This window comes from Rhipicephalus microplus, chromosome X (genome assembly GCF_043290135.1).
Source record: "Rhipicephalus microplus isolate Deutch F79 chromosome X, USDA_Rmic, whole genome shotgun sequence".
Taxonomy (NCBI): Eukaryota; Metazoa; Arthropoda; class Arachnida; order Ixodida; family Ixodidae; genus Rhipicephalus; species Rhipicephalus microplus.
In genome coordinates, this window is record NC_134710.1 from 456,667,788 (window position 1) to 456,691,101 (window position 23,314).

At 41.0% G+C, this 23,314-nt stretch overlaps 1 long non-coding RNA gene across 1 annotated transcript; it reads left to right on the forward strand.

Moving 5' to 3' along the window:
* The first annotated feature begins 1,854 nt into the window (after positions 1 to 1,854).
* Positions 1,855 to 20,199, forward strand: LOC142776650 (uncharacterized). The gene is made up of 3 exons (XR_012887702.1): positions 1,855 to 2,945; positions 5,834 to 9,414; positions 13,542 to 20,199. It is a non-coding gene; the product is annotated as an uncharacterized LOC142776650 (long non-coding RNA).
* Positions 20,200 to 23,314: the final 3,115 nt, after the last annotated feature.

Consider the following 23,314-nt stretch of genomic DNA (forward strand, 5'->3'; position numbering starts at 1 on the left):
CATACGGAGAGTTCACTATGGAAGATATGGAAGGATAAGGAAACTGTATGCAGTGTACAGAAGCTTGCATAAGGAAAATGCAGAATGTAAGATCTTACGGAAATATAAAGAATTTGTAAGGTGCTTACGAAAATGTGCAATAGTGTATGAAAGGCATGTGGATTGTTGAAAAAACGTGGAAACTCTACAGTTGTTGTCACAATTTCAGCAGGAAATCTGAGCTCTATAAAGTTTTAAATGAATGCACAGTGACATATATAGTACAGAAAAATAACGCAGGCTAGTCTGTGTTGTTAGTCACCGCTGTTCGCCCTTTTCCAGAATGAATACAACTTCTGCAGATGACCAGGTGCTAAAGTCTGTCACACGGAAAATGTGTCATTCACAAGGAATGACAATAACTGTCATTTTACTTGCATGTGTCACACAAAAACAAATCAAGCAAAAAAAAACTTAACTTCAAGGGCTCGTTTTTTGGTAGAAACAATAATAATGAAAACTAATTTTAATGTGAATGAACTTGTCAATATTATTGAAACTGTTCTCATTAACATTGGCAAAGAGAAATGTCATTTTAAAATATCGACCATGAGGTTAGCTCTCCTGAGCACCGATAAAAGAAATGAAAATCTATAAAAACTAATTGAATGTTGCCTAAAAATAATTTTTTATGGATAGTGTGTGCTCCTACAATATAAATACAGCTATACACACTTGCAACAGCTTCACGACAGAAACAAGGTAGGGGCAGAGGGAGTGGTCAGAAAAATAATTAAGTATGACAGCACAACTGATATGTACGGACACCTAATGATGCTTATCATTGATGCTCGGATGGTCGTGTATAGAGCTGGGTCGTTTTGAGATTTTCAAAAGCATTGTTTCAGACCACCATGCTGATTAAGCTTCAATTGTAGTGCTACATAAGACACAACTTATGGGCCAGCTTTAATGAATAAGAAGATTATAGGTTAAACAAATGCTTTTAAATATATCATATCATAGCTGCATGGACGCATACAAGCTATGTAAAGCGCAATAAAGTTAGGACGCATGAGCTTATTTTGATGCTTCAGTTCTACATAGATGCTTCAACTATGATGCAAAGAAATTTAACCAATGTCTGTGTGAGCAACATTGTCCATTCTAAACTAACTATATGTATTTATAAAATTCGTACATCGAGTTAAGCTACGTAGCACTCCATAACTCTTCCTTTTATTAAGGGCAATTTTTCAAACCATCAACATTATTCATTTTCTGTCTCATGACTTCGTGCCCGAAATTCTTGGTTTGGCTCGATCACAATTGTGCAGCCCTTATTTTGGAGGAATCAAAATCCATCAACCAAAATATATTTTGGAACTGCGTCTCGGTGATATTGCCTTCCCTCAACTGCTTCAGCTTGAGATGAGTCATATAGCAAGTCTCGCGCATACCTAGGGCCTACCCTTGAAGAAACTGGTCCGGCTGTGAAATGCTTGTTTTTTTTTAAATTTTTTGTTTGAGTTTTCTCACTTCTCGAGTCCCTTCACAATCAAGCAGACCCAATGTTCCCCATAGTCCTTAATTTTGTTATATTACGAAATAAATAAAAAATTAATAATGAAAATAAAAATACTAATAACTGTTGCGCAAAAAACACAGTCCAACATACGCACTTGAACGCAATACTGCTTTTACTTTGTTTTAGGACCTAAGGTATTACAAAGAAAGCAGTACAATAAAAATGTTGAAAAAAAAACAAAAAAAAACTTGGCGGGACTCGAACCTGCGCCACTTAGGTATGCTCGCGTACGTGAACTGAGTGCGTTAGCTTGCTAAGCTATTCGCGCTGAAAACTACAAGTGAGTTTAAGTTATGTATACAAATTTGCTTTTTACACGCTATGTGTTGGCATATTTATGCACGATATGCGATAGTATGTATTGTTGTGTGCATGTGTTTTGTGATTGTATATACGTCACATGCTTTTCGCATGTCTTTCAACTATAGATTGCTGCCCTGCCGCGGATGAAAACAAGTATTTTTACACCCACACACAAGCTTGAGCAGTTGAAGGTTGTTTCCCGGGGCTCTCTTGCGATTGAGTCGGCCACCATAGGGAATTAGAGTGATACGCCATTAATCTCTGCATCTAGCTGTATTCCACTTAGTAGCTCTATCGCTCGATGACAAATCGAGCGCGGGGCTCGAAGCTATTGCGCACGACCATGCCTCGCGTAGTGGCGACATCAGCTGATTGCGCCGGCCGGCTTGCTTTGATTTGCTTCAGAGCAAAGAAATGTCATACCTTGAAAGATTGCGTACTGCACTATGTCAAAATGTTACTGCTTTGTAGCCATTTTGTGATTCATATAGAATTGATAACTCTGATATCACTACTGTAGAGCTCTTCGTCGGCGACACGCACCGAACGTCAAACCGCACTACGTCTGTCGTAGAAGCAGTAGGAGGCTGTCGTCTGCTAGAACAAAAACAAAATAAAGACCTGCAAAAATATTCATAAGTTGTAACTTGTTTTTTAATAACCGTTTATCACTTTTAAAGTTATTTTGCCAGATAACATACATTTTTTTTCAGTTTATAGCAGCGACAGATGTTTTTCTTTATTTTCCTCACACAGATATCCAAGTCAAATCCATTCACAGCTAAAGCCACATGTTGTTTGTCTTCTTTGTTTCCGTGGGCATGCCGTTTCGGTGCGTCTCTCGTGTGTTTGCGCTGCTACACACGAGAGCACGAAATGTTAAATTTACGCAGGGAAGCGCCGTTCCTCGTTCATGTGATGTGCTAAGATTGCACCCTATTCCCGCGATTGTTCAATTGCGGATCAAGTGCGAGTCGTCCAAGGAATCGGCGGGTTGGGCGGGCGCTCGAAGGACTCCGAGGCGACGGCTGACGCCTGTGGTCGCTTCCCTAGGACAGTGTGAAAGAAACTAAAGGTAAGGGGGACTCATTTTTATGTAGACCAAGTATGCCACTCAGTGCAAGTGTGTGTTGCTGCACTCGAACGAGGCGTCGTGAAACGGCAACCTTACGCGCCTTTGCGGGTGCGGTTGCCGATTGGCTTTGACAACGCTAACGCCAGCAGAGCCATGGCGCATCGGCGCGGCTTTACTGGAGCTACTTCGAGACAACTGCGGCAACACGCATGTGTATGGTGATCGATTTTTTCATATGTGCAATGTATTGAGGAAGACGCCCACGGCGCTTGCTACGTTGTTCATTAAACGAAGCCTGCAGTGCCATTCGATGCAAAGCAGCATTTTGTTTACGTTCACGGGCGATACAGTTTGTAACTTGGCTTGATTCACCTAGCCAACCTCCTAAGTGGGTTGATTAGCATACGTTCACGGTAGAGCGTTATTATGCCCCTAAACAGTGGCGTGTGCTTGTTGAAAGATATAATGTGTGTGCCTAGTGTAGAGAGAGAGAGAGGTCTTCGTGCAATCTGCATGTGTACCTGCAAGACGCCTTTGCTTGTAACTAATAATGCACCGGCCAGCACCTACATTGTACGCCTGACTTTGAAGAAAACTTGCATGCACAATGTGAGATTTTGTAATCTGCCAGAGTTGCTTTTTATAAAATAATACACTGCCAGCATGTTCAAAATATGTTTCGCTGCTGTGTGGCAGGGGTGCGGTTATCACGCTGTTGTGTAGTTCCTGATGCAAGCACTTATAGTTTTGATGCGTTAATATTTCTCATCATCTCATCAGGTGTTTGGCTGTTTCGGCACAAACAAGGCAAAGAGAAAAAGAAGACGGTTAATGACAGAACCAGTGCCGACTTTTGTTTGCAGGAAAATACCCATGTTGGCGTATATAATGTGATAGTCTTTCTGTGTTGCTTTTTTGCCCAATTTCTGCAACAACACAGTTGTCAGCAGTATGAGAGAGAACACTGAAATTAGCTTTTAAAGATCATGGTGAATAAATGCCTAGTAATTCACAGCACAAAGTAACAACAAAAGACATTAGTATGATCAGTGTGGACGAGTACAGTCTTGCATCTAAAAATATTTTGTGAAAAATGTTGCCTAAGAAATCTCTTTATGTTTGCAAATAGTGAGACGTCTTTTCGAGCACCGTGCCAGCCATTCCCTACGTCTGTGCAAGGGCTGGTTTTGCAAAAAAGTTGTTTGTGACGTTCCTGATTAACAACTTAGATGTATGCGATTCTAAACTTGTAGCCTAATATATACGTAATCTTTTGTGCAGTTACATCGCTGCATCTGACACCTACAACTTATTTGCATATTTACATTGCTCCCTTAGGACCTACCTCAGAAACTTGTTGTTTGCATGGTCACTTCATGAATATTGAGCGGTAATGGTACTGAGTATATGTGAAACAAGAATCTCTGCTTATTACATGAAGACATATGAGGCCTTCGATAAAACGAGTTATAGCTTTATTGGGCTTGCGTACTCGTCGGGGCGATTCATACATGCAGCTTCAGCAAATGGGATCTTCCAGCCCGGTGACCATGCAACTTTTTTCTGCACACAGCGCAAACACCGAGATATACCCACTCGCAGATGGTCACGTCAAGTGCACATTTACCTTGGCTAAAATGTCGAAGCAAGTTTTTTCATCGACCGGTCTCTGCCTTGAGTGCTAACACCTTTGCAAACAAGACGCGTTGTTATTGACACTGCGCAAAGCACACACAATATTCTCAGTTGAACCGATATTCTCAATACCTTTCAATGCACACTACATGTCGCAATTAACAGTGCACATTTTTGAAGACTATGCCGCTATTCCTCTCACAGGCCACCACATGTGTTTACTTCTTCAAGATAAACAGACAGCGTGGCAAACATTTTACCACACAGTTTACCACACAGCTATATGTTTGCTGACACATACTACAGCTAATGTCAACACTGTAACGTGAAGTGTAAGCTTTGAAAAATTAAAACTTGCCCCAAACACCGCTCGACTGTACCGGGCTGAGCCACCAGCGGGAGTGTTTTTCCAGCCACACCTTTTACATGTGCCAGTGACATCATGCTGTGACGTACCTCGGTAGGGGCTTATCGCTGCATACTTTATGTGAATGAGGGTCCTGTTAGTGAAAGCAGGCATTGTTTATTTCGTAACTTGTTCATTCCCAACTGGACCTTCATTTGCACGAGTTGTCTGACTGATATTCAGGCGAACTTTTGTGCAATAAATTATACAGTTGGCAGTCTGTGCTTGCTCCATACTGTTGTTACTGGTGTTTCTTGTTGTTACTTTGCACTGCTCATTACTGCTCACCTACAGAAACTAGCCTATCTTGCTGCTGTTTTGCACAAGATGCAGCTGGCAACTGCGATAGTGTTCATAACTCTAAATTCTCAGGGAAAAATTATCGTTTCATATTCATTTAGTTGAATTCATATCAGTACATTATAAGTTATCATTCATTAAACATGAATCCGTGTTCTTTCAAATTATGCTCACAACTTTATATCAAATTGAATAGTGTTTATAAAAAACATGGGTTTTAGCTAAACTTCATGCTCTCTTCTCGAACAGCTGACAAAATGCTATTGCTTGCTTACTTGCCATGAATTGGACTGTGTTTGAAGTACATTGCGATTCTTCACCGAACTGCCAGTACGTTTCACATTGGGGGAACATTTATTAACCATGGATTGATTAATTAAGAACGGAAAGAAAGAAGTGGCAGGCCGGGATACTTGATATTGGCATCCGTTTTGCTACCCAGCACATTATCATGCAAACTTCCTATAGAGTGGTTATGCGTCTTGCATGTGTGTCTGTAAACCAAGAACTTTGGATAGAACTATATTTATCTTACAAATGGTTGCAGGAATGTGTGGGCTGTAGGGCTGCTTAGGAAAGGTGGAATCCCTGGACATGTGTTCAACCTTGCTGCATCAGCTCCTTGGTGTTTTCACGGCATCTTTACAAATGTGTTGGGTGAGTAAAGCAAGCGGGTTTCAACACAAGGAAAAGTATATTATGGCAGCACCTCTTGTGCGCGCCTTACATCCCAAGTATATCAAATATTTATCTTGCACCATGTGGCCTGTAATTTTAAAAGATACACTTCTTTTTGCTTTATATTTGAGTCTTGATGCTTCGACAGCAATATATTTGTGTTTGACAGCAAGTGTTCTTGAACAAATAACTGATCTCAATAATGACAAAACATCCTTCATACTTGGTCCTTAGCATAAGCTAGCACATATCTGTAGCAGATTCAATTGTTCCTTTTTTGCTGTGATGACAATGGGAAAGTGGCAAAGACAAGTTCAGACTGGAGTGGTCGGTGACGTCTGTTTAGGCTGTGCCATATTGCTTTGCAACCAGAGTCACTTGTGGCCACATATACAATGAAGCCACATGACGTGCATTCTAAATGAGATTACCATATCTCATTTCACTGCATCTTAATATGTGCCAAACGAATGCAGATATCATTAGCTTGCCACTATAAAGGGATCCTAAACCAACACAAGGTTGAAATTTAGTCGTGGTGTAGCAGCTGTGTATGACTCTACAATGTATGCATAGCCGTGATAATTTGTCTATATGTTGTTGCAATAGTAATGTTACACACATTGTACGATACAAAAGAGGTCCTCGATTATTTCAATTTTTTTATTATGCTTCTTTCTTGTCTCTTCTTGCCATGTGCTCCTCCTCACTGTACAAGGAGCAAGAGCAGTGGGCACACAAACATGTATTTAAAAAAAATGTTGTAAGGTGAGCACTGAGAAGCTCAACACTTCCAAAAGGCTCAAAGAGGTAAAGGTATTGTTTCTAGCTACTTTTTGGGCACCCATAGCTAGTTGTGCTGCTGCAGTTAAAAATTAGTTAAATACTAAAAATTTTTTGGAGGTGGTTTAGCACACATAATTGCAGTTACATACAGAACTAGGTTTCAATGCGTAAGCAAAATCTGTTCACTCTAAATCGATCCTAATTATAACTGAAATTCAGAAAATATTCACAGAAAAGCTCAGGAAAAGGCTAAGTGGTTGCCCCTTGAACGTGAAGGAGATACCTTTCTTCTAAAAGGTCAATAGACAGTCTAGTAGTCTCGATATTACATGCACTATAAAATATTCTGGTGTGGTGCTTTTCATGCATGTTATAATAAGAGGAGTTTTTAATAGAACTGTTGTCACTTTGCCCTGCATTGCTGAAATTGTTCACTTAGTTATAATACATGAATCACTTTATGCTTTTTGGTTTTATGCAAATGGTTTGCTTACCCAGTCGGTTTAACTTGATTTGGATAAAATCACAAATGCTCTAAAATTTTTTTTACTATACAGCATGTTTATTTTTAAAATACGCGACCATTGATGTGAATGCCGTTGGTGGCGTGCTTGATTAACCCTTCACTATCACCACTTTAACTACACCTGCTACAGTGCATAGTGTGACAAAAGTAATGGTACTTAATTACTGGCCGCATACACTTTTATGTCTCTAAGTGTGTTAAAAAGCCTGGTAAAAATGTGTGTACGTTTTTTTTTGCTCCAACTAAATATTCTTGTCTACTCAAAGTAGCTTCCGCTCTTTTAAAGTCCTCAAACCTTTAGGTGTTCAAAAGAAGTATCAATGCCATATACTTTCTTTGTCAGCCTACTCAACACTCTAATAATGAGAATTACCCGACAACATTACCCAGTGAAGTATAGGGATGTTATAAAAAGTAATGTCAATTCAATTGTCAAAAAACGTTGCCAAATTACGTTTTTGTTCACTTTTCTTTTCACAATTTTGTTAAAGTTACTTTTTATAACATCCCCTATAGTTTGTTTCGCATCATTTTCAGCTAGTTCTCATTTTAATGTGTTCAACAAAGACAACAAAACCTTAAATTTATAGTTCTTTCCTTTACTCATGAATCTTAAACAGTGAATCTCAGTAATCTTAGCGGTCTGTGACTTGTTTTTTTATTCGATCAGTTGTGCATGTGTTCAAGTACATGCATTTAGGTGGGAGGGCGAACCATTGCTACCTCCTGTGACTAGCAGATTTTCTGAGCACTGACAGATGCATAATGCTGCCAAAGAAGTATAGGGATATTGGAAGTAATCGTAACGTAATTGCAATCGTAATGTAATTGCCTGTAGGCAAAAAAAGGTGTCCCACACTCGCCATATTGGTAACAGGCAGCGCTGACTGACTCTTCCATGTATAAATGCATATATATACCGTACAAAATGGAAAAGGGATAGCCGCCATGGTAGTTCAGTTGATAGAGCATCGGACATGTTATTCGAAGTTCGCAGGCTAGGTCCCTGTACAGGGCAGGTCATCTTTTTTTCCTTCTACTTTTCTTTCTTCACAATTACAACACTTCTATTCTTCTTGATGATTTTCTGGTGTAAAAAAGGTACCTTATATTCTGAAGAGGCAAACAGAATGTGCCAGTGCACGAGTTAGCTCTTAAAGTGGTTACAAGTAAGATATGTTTTGAAGAATAAATCATTCTGCCACTTGCCAACAGAATGGCTACAGGACGTTGCGCTGGATGCACTTTGTCATTTTTGAGTCAAGCTATCTTGTATTCTATTTTTATAAATTACATGGAATACACATGACCGTATCACACACTTTATTGCCACAAATATTATGCAGCGAACAATGTTATAAATGCGAAATTGCATAAGGATAAGGTGAAAACTGCACCCTCAACGAGAATGTACAGGGAGCACAGGGTGCAGACCTCATTCTTTCTGCCCGTGCTTTTCAAGTGCGAGCTGTTTTCACCTCGTTCTGACCAACTAACTAGATTGAGATGTGTTGTTATAGTGCAAGAGGATGCTGCACGGGACACTAGGTTTGTCTCAAACTCTGTGTGTGTCTTTCAACCTATATGGTGCCCGGTTCAAAAGTTCATGCAGACCTGATCGTGTAAAACAGGACCGTGTATAAATAAAATAAAATGAACCATGTAAATAAACAGGATCATGTAAAATATCGTTTTCTTGTGCAACTGTAGTTGTGGTTGTGCTGAATGACCTTTCTTTATATACACTACATAGGAAACTTGCTCCTTTAGAGTCGAGTGCATCTTCGGATCGATTGTAAATTTTTGCATAAGCGAGGCCTTAAGTTTTATAAGAACTTCCTCAGTGTGCCACGAGAAAATGTGTGTTCAGCGAAAATTTGTATATCATTATATACAACACTTAAAGCCACGTCTCTAAGTTTAAACAGGTTGACCTTGAGCAGAAAACGAGGAGTGGCAGCAGCCTCCAGAAAAAAGCAAGCACCCTCCAAGCTCCCGAAGCTCTCTTCGACAGGAACAGCAAGGTCACTGTGTGGCATTGAAAACCATTACAAGGAGTGCCTTATCAGTACACTGTGCTGCTCTTTCATCGCAGAAGACGAAGTTGACCACTTCAAAGGAACTTCAAGCTGTGTATTGTGAGTGCTTCAGTGGTTTTGTTTTTGTGCAGCCAGCAATTAAAAATGATGTGTCAGATTCAGCCGGGATGGATAGAGAGAGTCGGGCAGGCATGTTTTGACATTTTTCTAGCCTAGTAGTGCCAATTTTCGCACTGGTCCTGTTAGAGTTACTGCCACAATCACAGAAGCTACGTCACCTCTCTAAATGTACAGATGTGTCGGGGAAGATTAGCTTCATTGTGTTATTCTATAACTGATAGCTGCCAACATTCTTCAATATACACGAGTTTTGTTCCTCACTTATGGGTGTAAAGCCCTCCACACAAAAAATGCAACACGTCTACGTCCAGAAGGCTCCAAGGCCCTACTTGTAGGTTTTTTCGGCTTGTATCATAAGCTCCTCGTTTGAGTGTACATGAACATTTTATAAACATGTACAGCGAAAAATTTGGGTGGCTGGTCGTTTTGTCGTTATCATGTTCCTCGCAGTATTCTTAAGCATGTTGTGCATTACGTTGTCAATCTGGTTCATGTGCATAGAAGACATTACGAAGTTTCAGGCTACAGTATAAAAAGCCTGGAAGCAAGCTATCAATAATGTTTTAACAGAGTTGCTTAATCTGATACATAATACATCACTAAACTTTTGTGCATATTCATCAATGTAAGCTCGTCTTAGTGTTATCCATAATGATGATGTGAGTCGACAGATGGAAACATCTAGTGCGGTAATCAGGGTGAACAGTGGAAGTGCTTCAGACAGGCTGGCCGATGTTGTGATAGGAGGACTTATTTTTTTGAAGTTATTTTGTCATCCTTGGCGTGTTTAAATGGGGTCAATAATGACATCATCTTTTGGTGTAGGTGTGTGTGCCTGTTTGAAATGTTTGTCTGAAAAAAAAAACATATAACGCAGAAGAGTGCAGCCCGTGCTTCTTTTCAAGTTAGGTTGCGCTGATACAAAGTGTTCTCCTGTCGAAGGTTGGGGGTAAGGGAAGCAAAAAAAAGATAAATGATAGAAAAGAAAGAAAAAGAAGAAAGAAAAGAGAGATGCAGAGTGAAAGTAGTGCTACACTACTCCTACTTTGCATCCCCACTTTTCTTCTTTTTTCCCTTGTTTTCTTTTTTCACCTTTCTTTGTTACATTTGCATTGTCCCATCTAGTAGGACATATGGCTTTGCTATAGCAAAGATGCCTATGTGGTGTTGGATTGAACAGTGCATTGTACTTCATTCAGTTAATTACAGACCGATCAGTCTTGCAATAAGTGCTTCCTGTCTATTACCACACATGTTCAAATGAAAAGTTTGTGCTTGGTTCTTAGTATGCTGGTATATAGCTTGTGTCTTGGACTACTCAAAATGAATTTAATTTTGCTGCTGTTTATAGTAATGAATTTATCCAACATGAAAATATCTTGCCTTGTGAACCTTGTCAGACTTGCCTTTCTTTTTCTTTCTTATGCAGGCATTGTATGTGAGGGAGGCAGTAACAGAGAGGTGATAGCTTGAGCTTCGGAAGAATAAATGCTCGCAGTGAAGCAATTACACATCAAACATCCCAGCCATGTTGCCAATCGTCGTAAATGTGTTTTGAAAAAAAATTATTGTGCTCGTTTACTGTATTGAAAAGAGCAAAATGCTAAAATATATCACAGAGAACAAAATATTAGGCCACGTTGGTGCCTTCTGGACTTTCCAGGATGTCGTCTGGGTGTTGTTTGTAAAAAGTAAAAAGTGTTTCAAAAATACTGCCTCTTCTACACCAAATTTGGTCTAGGTATTAAGTGAAGGTGATTGTGTGTATTGCATGAAGCTCAGTAATATTAGTGCAATTTTTCGCCCCATCAAAAGCAAGGAAGCAGTTCTCTTTATATGGCAAATTATATGATTACACTTTGTCTTAAAATAGAAATGAATTTTTCAAGTTTTCTTATGATGGCTGTTTTCTGCAATTGATATACGACAGCTTCCGTTCCGAAGTTCCCCATGGCCCTCAACAGTAGACTTCAAAAACTATTTTTCTCATTTAAACAAAAATTGTAATGATAACACTTGCCATATCACAAGAAATGTTTATTTGCTTTCAACTTACATATAAAAGTAATTTTCAAGTAGACAAACACACAGCTCAAATTGCCTCTCAATGTGGACAAAAACGATTACATAGTGATATTTGTAATCTGGACCTAACATTAATTTTTTCGTGAAATATAACTTCTGTGCAGTGAGTACTTGTGGCTCAAATATTCATACAAAGTGCAGTATTGCCATACAAGAAATGCAAACGATTAACAGTTTGGCTGAATTGTTCAAAGCCTATGTAGCGGAAAAATTGCACTAATGTTACTCGGCTTTAAATACTTTAAGAAGAACCTTTACTTATTAAGTAGATCAAATTTGATATGGCAAAAAAAGCGGTACTTTTTAATTTTTCTCACAAATAACACCCACACGACATTCTGTGAAATTCCTAAGGTACCCACGTGACCACTACTTTTTTCGCTTCAAAATAATTCTGCAAATAACTATTTTCAAAACAGTAAATTACCATCCTTTTTAACTATACATCTGTGATGGTCACCAGGCAGTATGGTTTGTATGTTTGGTGTAGAATAGCCCAGTGCGAAAAACAACAAATGTCTGAGCATCCTTTGACGCTCGGGCAATTTCGAAAGCAATTGTTTGTTAGCAGCAATTCAGTTGCGCCTTGTCTTTATGCTTAGGCCCAGAAACAAAACACAAGTAACCAAAGTAGTCCTAAGAGTCATGCAGTCTCGCTGTTCCAAGGCTTGTGGAGCCCAATTTAGTGCAAGCTTCAGCGTTTTTAAAAAATTCAGATTCAACCAACAGGTTTTGGAGGCACAGTGCATTTTCAGCTAACTTGTTTCACACAGTTACTTAGATAAAAAGCGGAAAGTAGAGGTAAAAATACCATTTTAAAGGCATTGTAGGTAATAACAAAAAAGACTGCTTTCTTTTTTGTGTGGTGCTTTGCCTGAACGCTGTGCTTTTTGTGGTATAGTTCATTGTCAAGTGAACATAAGCCTTACAAACTAACATTAGCCATGTTGAGGTCAATTTCTTGGTTATAGTCATAGTAGTCATATTAAAAATTATGACTTGAAACTTGATTGTTCTTTTGAAGATTTTTTCTTGCATAGTGATATTTCAGAGTCTTAGCCAATTTTGTTATAGGAAAACTTGATGTCATAATAGGGTCACTTTTTGAAGAGTCGTTCACTTCTACCTTACCTTTTACATTCCTAATAGAGCAGTTATTTTCAATATCGGTATTTAAAATGGAATGAGCATGCTGTATGTAGTAAGGTGTAAGCACTTACAGATAGCACATGCACCCAACTTCTCTGTTGGCAGTTTATTTCTGTTATTCTTGATTTATATGTCAGGTTTCACGTCCGAAAAACCACTATATGATTATGAGAGACGCCGTAGTGAAGGGCACCGGAAACTTCGACCACTTGGGTTTCTTTTACGTACACCCAAATCTGAGCACACGTGCCTACAGCACTTCTGCCTCCATCGGAAATGCAGCCGGGATTCGATACCTTGACCTGCGGGTCAGCAGCTGAATTTCTGTTACTCTTGCTCCCCTATTTCTGTGCAGTTCGGTTAATGTTGTCTGGTTTGCATAGATTTTTAATGGCACCTACCTGATCCTGCTTGCTTTCATGGTGATTTTAACCTTTATAATTTGCATAGGTTTACCTCTCAAAATTGTTCAAGATGCAAGTTTTGTGCACAAACTGTATAGTGTAAAGGCAGCAGATGTACGTGCACACACTATTAAATCTACATTGAGAGCTTTCACTGGTTGTTGCTAAAGTTTTACTGTGCAGGAAGCATTTAAATCATAATTCTATAGGAACATATCAATAGATTATCTCTACCATTAAAAATTGTGACAACCTAGTAATTTTCACTGTGATAAGCATGTTGTTTTCTTTAAGGTGGCAGAACTAATTTATACACTTATTTCTTCTATTATTCACATATGCATAACATGAAGGATTGTGTGCCTTACATTTTCAGTTTCATTATGTGTGTTATATTTCTTGTGCAAGTGAAATAAGGTGCGAACATGTGTCTCTGACATTATTGGTACCAATTATTTACATTTCCAGGTGCCTACGAAGGCCACATAAGTTCTGTGGCAGTGACCTCCCAAATCTACAGTGGTGCCGGAGCCTCAAGCAGCATTTCGCCGATCTCCACAAGGCGTTCGTGAGATAAACACAGCGCCACACTTTCACAGTGCTATGAGTATTATTTATGTTCAAAGATTTCATTCCAAAATTGCTGTTACATGGTGTTTTGTGTCACCATCCTGTGGTTTAGGTGGAGCTTGTGAAATTACGGTGTAGGCACCTCATTTGTGTACCATCAACACTGCAATGTCGCTATTCACAGCTGCAGCATACAGACAAATAAAAAAATATATTGATTGTAGCAGGGCTGATGTGTATAATAATTTTTATCTATTGCAAATAATAACTTTATAAGTTCTTTATGTCTTGCATAGAACACTGCCTTAGTGTTTGCAATGTAACCACCATTTATGATCGCTAGCATGTTATTTGAGTAGCTTTGTAACGTATTTTAGTTAAAAGCTAATTGTGCTTCCGCAACATGACAATTAAAAAGATGCCGATGATTCAATCCCTCATCATGCATATTTAAGAAATATTGCGATTTGTACATAGTATTGCATGTACTCAAGATGTGGGCGTCTATTCAATTTACACATTATATTGCTTTGCACTAGATTCAGACGTAGCATGCACACAAATGAGTTTTCTGCATGATACATCTTTCCATAAGATGCGGAGTCCGCATCATACGTCTTCCATATTCCAATAATTCCGTACTTGTGGTCTCCGCATCATACGGAACGTTTCAGTAGGATCGTCTCCCGCAAAGCTCAGCAGGAGCGCGGTCATGACAGCTGGAGTCCTGGGTTCCTTCGCAGGTGATGTCACCTCCAAGAACCGCCCGAACTTCTGTTTGAATCTTTCACATTTCTTTGCCGTGTCTCTGGATAGCAGCAAGGGTTCTGGTGCCTTGAGAAGTTCTATTGCTAATGCTCAATTTTGCTGGGCGGTCGTGGCTTCTAATTGAATAGACCGCTTACTGCTTGCAGCTTGTGGGCCGATTTCATGTACACCGCGGAGTGACGAGCCCACTTCTGACACCATGTATCAAATCTGTGTCGAGTGGAAGCCAGTAATTAAAGACGTTTTATTCAAACAAGGAATGCATATATATATAGTATGCCGCATGATAAACAAGTGTGGTCATTATCTAAGATTGGTTTCGTTGACGGTGGTGCATGCGTGCGCATGGCTTACAAGCATTGCTCGATCAATACACGGCGTCTCTCACGATCATATGGTGGTTTTGGGACGTTAAACCCCACATATCAATCAATTGTATCTTGTGTCTTCCTTCTAAAACGTTCCCTGTGTAGTAAGGATATAGATTTCTTTCAAAAAAAAACCAAAGGGCACTGGCGGTACTGCTGCGTATTCAAGCGCAACAGTATAGAGGAAAGGGAGAGGAACGTATAGAGGAAAGAGAGAACGTAGAAAGAGGAGGCAGCGTTGCATCCAAGCGGTCAGCCGAGCTAAGTTCTTCTCTCGCTCTCATTTCGAGTGCTGTCGGGCTCGTTTCTAAACCGGATGGCATGTGTCTGCTATATTTAATTGATAGTGAAGGCAGCCACCCGTGGAGACCAAGGCCAAACAGCCTAGTTTAAACGGTGTTTTGCCGGAAATGAAGCGAACACATTATGCAACAAACGGCATGTAAACTTTTTCTTATCTGGCCAGTTGAGTGTTGAGTAGTGAACTTCAAGACTAACAAAGTTTCCTTGCGTCCGTTCATTTTACCACCACCACCAAAACCTATCTGATCCCACTGCGTGTAGTGAACGAAACGATAGACAGGTAGTCTTTTTTTTGTTGACAGTTGGGTGTAAAGGAAAGCTGCGTTGCCCAGAACACTTGTGCAGGCCACGATCATACGCCTCTGAGTTGTTATAAAAGATACTCTCGCGGTAAAACTCGTTGCCGAAATACCGATGTTTAACCTAATTTATGCAAAAGACAGGGTTCTTGTTAGGAACAAAAGAGCGGACTACTCGAAGCTTAGCTTTATGGAGCAAGCCCATTCGGTAGGCGTTTTTCTCACTTGCTGGTGTGGCTAAGTAACATCAGAATTTATGCGTTGCTAGAGATTTATCAAATGTCTTCGATGTTTAGTTTCAGTTTCAGTTTCAGTTTTATTGAGCATTTTCTTCACAGAGTTGCGAAAAAGAAAACGCAAGGATAGGAGCAAAAAGCTGCTATATTAGCAGCTTGACGAGGCTCCTACCCCTTTTTACTTGGCATTACAAAATCAGCAGAGCACAAAACATAAAAAAACAATTTGACGTCGATTTTCAAAACTTCAATAAATAAAAACAAAATGCATCAAAATTACATCAGTTTCAGGTTTACATAAAATAAGCAAACCACATTGAGAGAAAAACAACAAAAAACAAAAGAAAACAGCGTGCGGCCAATCATGAAACAATGCACACGTTGCTAAACGGCTACCAAAGTATTACAAAATGATTATACAACGTTTACAACTCTGGGTATGCGAAAAGCACGAGTTTTAATGCACAAGGGGAACACTGACGAGTGAAATGTTGTATGTTTTACTCGTAAAAAAAGCAACGAAAAAAAATGTCAAAGAAAGCAAACATTATACGATGCCATGTTACACAAGCACTATTATAGGGTGTTTCTTTTACATATAGTACTGTAGCCGGACAACTAGAAGATGCTAAACTACACGGCGCCATTTTGGATGAGAAGGTTCTTAAGTTGTTTTTTATGTATATTAAAGATGTCGATGTTTTTATTTTCAAACAAGTTAAAACAAGCTGGAATACAGTGTTCAAGTCTTCTCAAACCGTGATTAGTTCGCGAATAAGGAACAAACCAGGAAGGCCTTTTCCGAATGTCATAATAAGATTGTGTATTTTTCCTGAGGTTACACAGTTTAAGAAAACAAGCATTGTTTGATAGCAAGCTTTGTTTGTATTTCATAATAAGGTTGAAACTGTGTATGTGACTGTGTATGTGACTGTATGTAACTGTGTACTTGTTGCTTAGTTCACCTAACACACAATTTCAGTTTTTTTCGGCTCGCTTGTGTCAGCTTAAAATGGACATGTCTGTTCAACATCGATAATTGCTAGGCTTTAACTTACCAACAAGATATCATTCTGAGGTGTGCTTTAGAGTGCGTACCAAGATTGTGACCGCTTGGGGTTATCCATTGTGAACATATCTTTTGGTTCACGGGTGTTCTTTTTATATTTCGTCCCCATATAAATGCAGCCACTGTGGTCGGAGATCCATCCCGCGCTATCAAGCATAAGACCGCGACACCACCCATGCTATGCTGTCACAGTGGGTTGATTGATCAACGTCCACGTACATACACACCGCAGACAAGATGTACATATGCCGCCAGAAAAAAATGATGCCGCAGCCACTACTTGTTCGTTTTTTTAACTACAGAAGTGCGCAGTGTAGTATCGTCGCCACACGGGCATATAAGCGGGTACTACCATAGCACAAAATCCCAACCAGAAATTGACCACGAGGGAGTTGCCATCGCTGCACAACAATATCTCTTCAAAGCCTCAAGCATAGATGCAATCCACTTTGCATCCTTCTCTCCGGTTGGTTTCCTGCCCAATTGTTTCTGGCAGGACAGTGAGCAGCCCACCGTCATTGCCTCATCTCCTGCTGCAGCCTCTGAATCATCGCCCCATCTCTGCTGCCTTGGCCAGCCCTATGAACATACAGCCTTGCTGAACTCGCCTCCTAGTTCGGGCTGCAGTACTGAACAGCAGTAATTTGAAAAGCTGAACTGAAAAATAAATGGTTTGACTTGGTATAGTTAGAAATTAAGTTACAAAAATTGTGTTCTTGTATTCTTATTTTTAAATGGCTTGTGTTCGGAATATTTGCACCGAGCAGGTAATTTAGTTATTGTTTTTTCAGCGAATACTTGATGAAACAGTCTGTGTTACAATTTCTTGCAAAACTGGGGAAGAATGTGTGGAGAAAACTAGAGAGTAACTAGACTTGTGCAGTCTTACGCTCTACATGTGGGGAGGGTAATAGGCAATACAAGAAAAAAAGGCAAAAATGGACGATATAGCGAAATCGTGTAGTGTTCCTACACTAGTCATCCAGTGGTCAGTCGCCTTGAAGTATACTACTCCGTGATGCTCGTACGAGGCTGCTATAAGCTGCCAGGGGAAGTTCTGGGGGCGTAATGTAAAGTTTACCTGCTAAGGAATGCCAGTAGTAAAAGCCCAAATTAACAACTGTGGATTATTGGCAAGCAAATGGTAGCCAATATTCGTCGTAAAGCGAATACTGACGTAAAACTGGCATTTCATTGGCAACAAAGTGGCCCGAGAATAGTCCTACGCTGGATATATGTAGGCAACTACGTCGGGGAAAGGACGGGCCTTCATTGGAAGTTGTAGAGCAGGCCAGCGTCGGCTGGATATTGGCAGATGCAACGGCAGAACGTCGGCCCCAGGTCGGCTTAAACATCGGTCCTACATAGGAATAAGTTGCAATTTGCCGAAATGTCGAGCTTGGGCCAATATTTCGGCCGACGTTAGCCAATACGGGTCCAAGATCGGTTCAACGCCGGTGTGCTGCCTGGGTTGAGGTAGATGTTAGAGAACACGTGTTTGTTTGCGGAACTGAGTTTGCGGCCACATTTCGATAAACCCAATGAACTAAAAGCCCGTGTGCTCAGATTTAGAAGGAGGTTGACCCCACGTCGTCAAACCGTAAGGCTCTCCACTGTAGTACCTCTCACATAAATATGGCGCTTTTGGACGCAACATCACAAAGAAGTATTATAAGTAGTATTACCGCTTTCTGTGCAGCCAGAAAAGTAGTGAAAAAACCTCGAAAAAAAACAAGAGAAGTCAAGCTGTGCTACAAGTTAAGTAACCTAGGAGTCAACGTTGGGAAATGCTACCATTCAGCTGTTAAGTCATCATCTCTTTACCAAAGTTTTCAAGATCTGCCATCAGCCGAGCCTTACGACACTATAAAAAATTTCCTCAACTATCGCTGAATTAAGGAAGGCTGGGGCAGCGCGAAGCTATTCGGCACTGGCGTGTCCAGGCTTGAATAGGCGAGGAGTCAATCACACTAATATGCACAAAATTATTTCTTGATCACATTGAAATTGATAAGTATGGACTAGGTATCAATAGCTTTCAATTGAGAATCGCTTCAAAATTGCAGCACCAAGCACCTTCTTTGAATATTCAATTGACTTAATCGAAATAATCATGGCCGGGTCTTTAGTTGGTTGCATATCATGTTAATCTAAGCTCGATTAGCTAATGACCAAATTAGCACGAGTTAGACTCAGTCGTAATTAGTATTAGACTAAGCTCCACACATCTTACCTTCCTCAGAATGACTATAGCTTTACAAAAAATCAAATCTGGGCATTGAGGGCTTATTGTGATGGCATCTCATTAGCCAACTTATGTGTAGCTAATTATCTTTTACAATGTTCCACATCGCTTTTTAACGTTTGTCTATACGTACATTGCTTTATTTAGGCAGACATGTTCTAGACCTTCGTGGTGGTCTAGCGGCTAAGGTACTGGGATGCTGAGCCACCGGTCACAGGATCATACCCGGCTGCAGCGACTGCACTTCAGAACGAGGCAAAATTGCCCTATACTATACCCAGGCAGCACGCCGCCGTTGGACCAATCTTGGACCAACATCGGCTAACATCGGCACCGACGTCGGGCCGACGTCGGAAGTGCAACTTCTTCCAATGTCGGGCCGACGTTCAAGCCAATGATAGGCCGACGTTTTGCCGATGTTTTAGCCAGTATGCAACCAACATTGGGCCGACGAAGGCCCATCGTATTGCCGATAAAGCTGCCAATGTTCGGCCAACATTGGGCCATATTTCAGCCAATCACATGCCATTTTTACGCCGATGTTTGCTGCACGACGAATATTGGCTACGGATGTACGACCGACATTGGACCAATCCAGGGCCACGTTGCAGCCAATCAAATGCCGTTATTACACCAATGTTTCCTGCACGACGAATATTGGCTACTGATTGGCTTGCCATTATGTAACCATTATTAGTAGGGAATTTTTCTTACCAGAAGATTTAAACAATATGCCTCGATGACCCGCTCTTGTAGCTTTGCAGCCCTGTATACTTGGGGCAACAGAAAATTGAATGCTGACAACTGAAAGCAGTTACTCGATCTATTTCATCTTTTATACCTCATTCCCTTTGCTAACACTAGAAGTGTGGTTTATTTTTTTACCAATTTATCTTTTGCAATAGCGAGTGCTTCATTTGGTACTGGTATTTGGTACATCAGATCAAAAAAGTCGTTAGGAAGTAAATGTTGAAAGCGTATGTCCCCCACTTGCAATCCCCACATATTTCCCTCACATGGTAATCGAGAATATTCATAGTTTAGAGCATTTTTTTGTAACTAAAACATGGTGATGGTGCTTCCGAATCAGCATAAGCTAGCCGATTAGTGCACCACCGACAGTCTGCAGACTATTTATTCTTTGTTTTTTTTATTTATTTGGTACAACAAAAAATGTATACATTGAAAAATATATATACACAACTAAAAAAGGCCCGCTCTAATGCAGGTCAGGTTGCGTTGGGGGCACAGTGACAGTGGTGCTGTCAAGGCCCTGGCTGCTGTGGCTGGGCAGGAAGCCAGCTGCCGCGAGCAGCCGATAATCTGCACACTGATAGTGGGGATCATCGGGCTGCTCCACAACAAATGCTTCTCTGAAGCGCCGCTTCCTGCCCCCACAGCGATCACCAGACCCTGGCAGCCACCTCCTAATAAAGTTGAGGGCCTCCGCCTGGTCGCATCCTGCTTTTTGGCAGATGACATCTGCATACAAGAACAGAAATACCAGAGTACACATGAACCACTGCAGTACAGAGAATACACAAGGGTACACACACATAAAACAATGAACAAGTCTAACCTGTCACTAATATACAGAGCCTCAGGTTCACAGAGGCCCTTTTCTCTTTTCTGCCATGAAGGCTGTACAGCACTTGCACGTCATGTGCCAATACAGCCTTCATGACATTCACACCAATTTCTCGGAGGCTACGTACCCCAATCTGCAGGAGGCGCTTGCGCTGTAAATAAATGCAAGAAGCATAGATGGGGTAAACGCAACAGCACATCGAAATGTTTTCATGATAAAAATCTGCAAGAAGAGGACACTGAAAACAACAACTTGAATTTTTGGGCATCACAACATTTCATTGTTTTTTACGCTAACTTCAACTCACTTGACCTAAAATGGTTATCACATCAGCCCTCTCACACTCAGTGTGAGAACCTTTCAGAGTCCTTCTCTGAATGCAGTTTCGCTGTTATGAAAGCAAATACAACACTGTTAAATCCCATAATAAATATTGATTCTTGCTACGAAATAGTATAATTACTTTGTACAGTGCTCAAATTCCAATACACGTTTCTTCGAGGTTACAATGTCTTTGCCTGAATGTTGACCAGGAGTAGCTTCTACAGGTGAAAATCGATAAAATATGTGGAATTCAAAAAGAAGCTTGGACATGTTTTTAATCAATGCATTGTAAGCAGAGCACAACAAGATAAATGAACATGATCAAGGCGTATTAGGAGGCAACCTTAGAGCGACCAAATCTTGGTCATAGATGAAACTGATAGAAAAATAAAGGTCGCACTAGATGGTCGCACCATTTGCTGTTTATATTTTTCTGTGATAGCCAACAAAGAGGCATGTCGCTATAGAAATCTCATCACAATAAACAAAGGTGCATTTTTCTTCACACTGAAAAATTTGGTGCATGTAAAATTTTTAAAAAAGTAAGAAATCGGCTAACACAAGGCAGGGTGAACTGTAGCTCAAAGTAGAGAGAGCCGCAGTGGACACGAAATAGGGTGATAAATGAACAAACATGCTGAATGTCTGTTTTAAGCAGGCTATTGCTAGTCACTGCCCATCAAACACACGATGCCGCCTACATCGTCTGCTAGCTTAGGACAGTTCACTCGGACTTCACAGACTATAGCAAATACAGTCGAATCTCCTTAAATCCAACACACTTATTTCGAACTGACGCTGTGGTCCTATCAAAGCTATACCGCGCTCCGAAAATGCTCTCAGCACCCCGCCCAATCCTGCGGTGGCACTTCAGACACCTCATCACTGTGCTTGAAGAAGAAAATGAAGAAAAGGAAAGAAAAGACTGCGGTGGAATGTTTGCCAAATGCCAATCTGCGACATTCCTGTGCCCCGCTTCGGCTTTTTCCGTCCCTGCCACGTAGAGACCCTTCACCTCTTAACACTGCGCATGAAGAGAAAGAGGGGAAAAAAGCTGTCGCAGAGAGTTGGCTCTCTCATGCCGATCTGCAACGCGCCGGTGTCACGCTTCCCTGTTTTTCGTTCCTGCTATGTAGAGACTCTTCTCCTTTGAACACCGCGCATGAAGAGAGAAAAAAAAGCTGCCGCGGAGTGTTTCTCTCTCGAATGCCGATCTGCTTTTCACCAGGTGGAGACGCTCCTCCATTCTCATCATGTGCTGGCCACACTCCGGCTGCAGCGCAGATGGTAACTGTGGAAACACAGTTGTCTTCGAAGAGTGTCAGCACTGGACATTGCCGCGCGCTACTTCTTTTGCCAGGAGAATACTGAAGCCAAAGTACAAATGCTTTGCAAACTGCAAGCAATATTTGTTGACTCGTTGCAAGGCCAACGTGTACAGACATGTATTGACTACTTTAATTATTGACGGATGTCCTGTAATTTGTGAATAAAACGTCTCCATGCACATGCATCACTGCATGGTGAGCCCTCCGCTCGTTTACCGTACTTACTCTATTCTACCGCGCCCTCGATTGTAACGCACGCCCGATTTCCACGACAAAAAAAAAAACAAAAAAACTAAGACATCGGTTGCAACTCGCACCCTTTTTTCTCGTTGGCCCGCTTGATCACACCACTCGCGAAAACGACTCTTTTTGAGAGCGTCTTCCGTTTATATATGAAGTACGGGGGAAGCTTATGCCTATCTGACGTGCAATAGAGCATTGCTGTCACTCTAGTTTTACCGTGGCCCGATGTCAGTACACAAACTTGCTTCTCCCCCTTCTCCTAGACGGTTGTGGTGTCACGCATGTCGAAGTAAAGAGGCGTGTGATCGGCATTCCCGATTTGCCCAAGCAGGTAGCCGTTGTTCAAGAACCTCTGAAGACTGAAGCTTTTTTTCGTACTCCTCCGGCAACTTCCAGCATATGCCCGTTCGCCTTCGGAGGGAAAAGCCTTTTCTCTTCATAAAGTTCGTTAGCCAGCACCTGCTCGCTTTAAAATGGCTCTGCATTAGCCCTTTTTCTAAGGCTAACTGCATCGCCTGCACTTGGAGCAGTTCTGTCGTCACGGGCCTCTGTGCCGCTCACTGCTTAATCACATACTCGCCGAGCAGCTCTTCAATTTGTGGAAACCGACCCTGCTGTGGTCCACTGAAGCCTGTGCGTGAATCTTTGCTGTCGACAATATTCTGCTTTTGTTTCCGACAGTCCCGCACGCACGTTTCGGGAACTCCGAATGACCGCGATGCGGCCCGATTTCTGTCCGTTCCGGCACACGCGACGACTTTTCTTTTAGAAGCAGCATTGTGGTGCACTGGTCGAGTTTTTGGAGTCGGCCCTACCATGCCGTCGATGCTAATGTACTACAAGATGACGAACTCCTCAGCACACGTATGAAGTGCCGCGCATGGGAAACACATAGGCAGA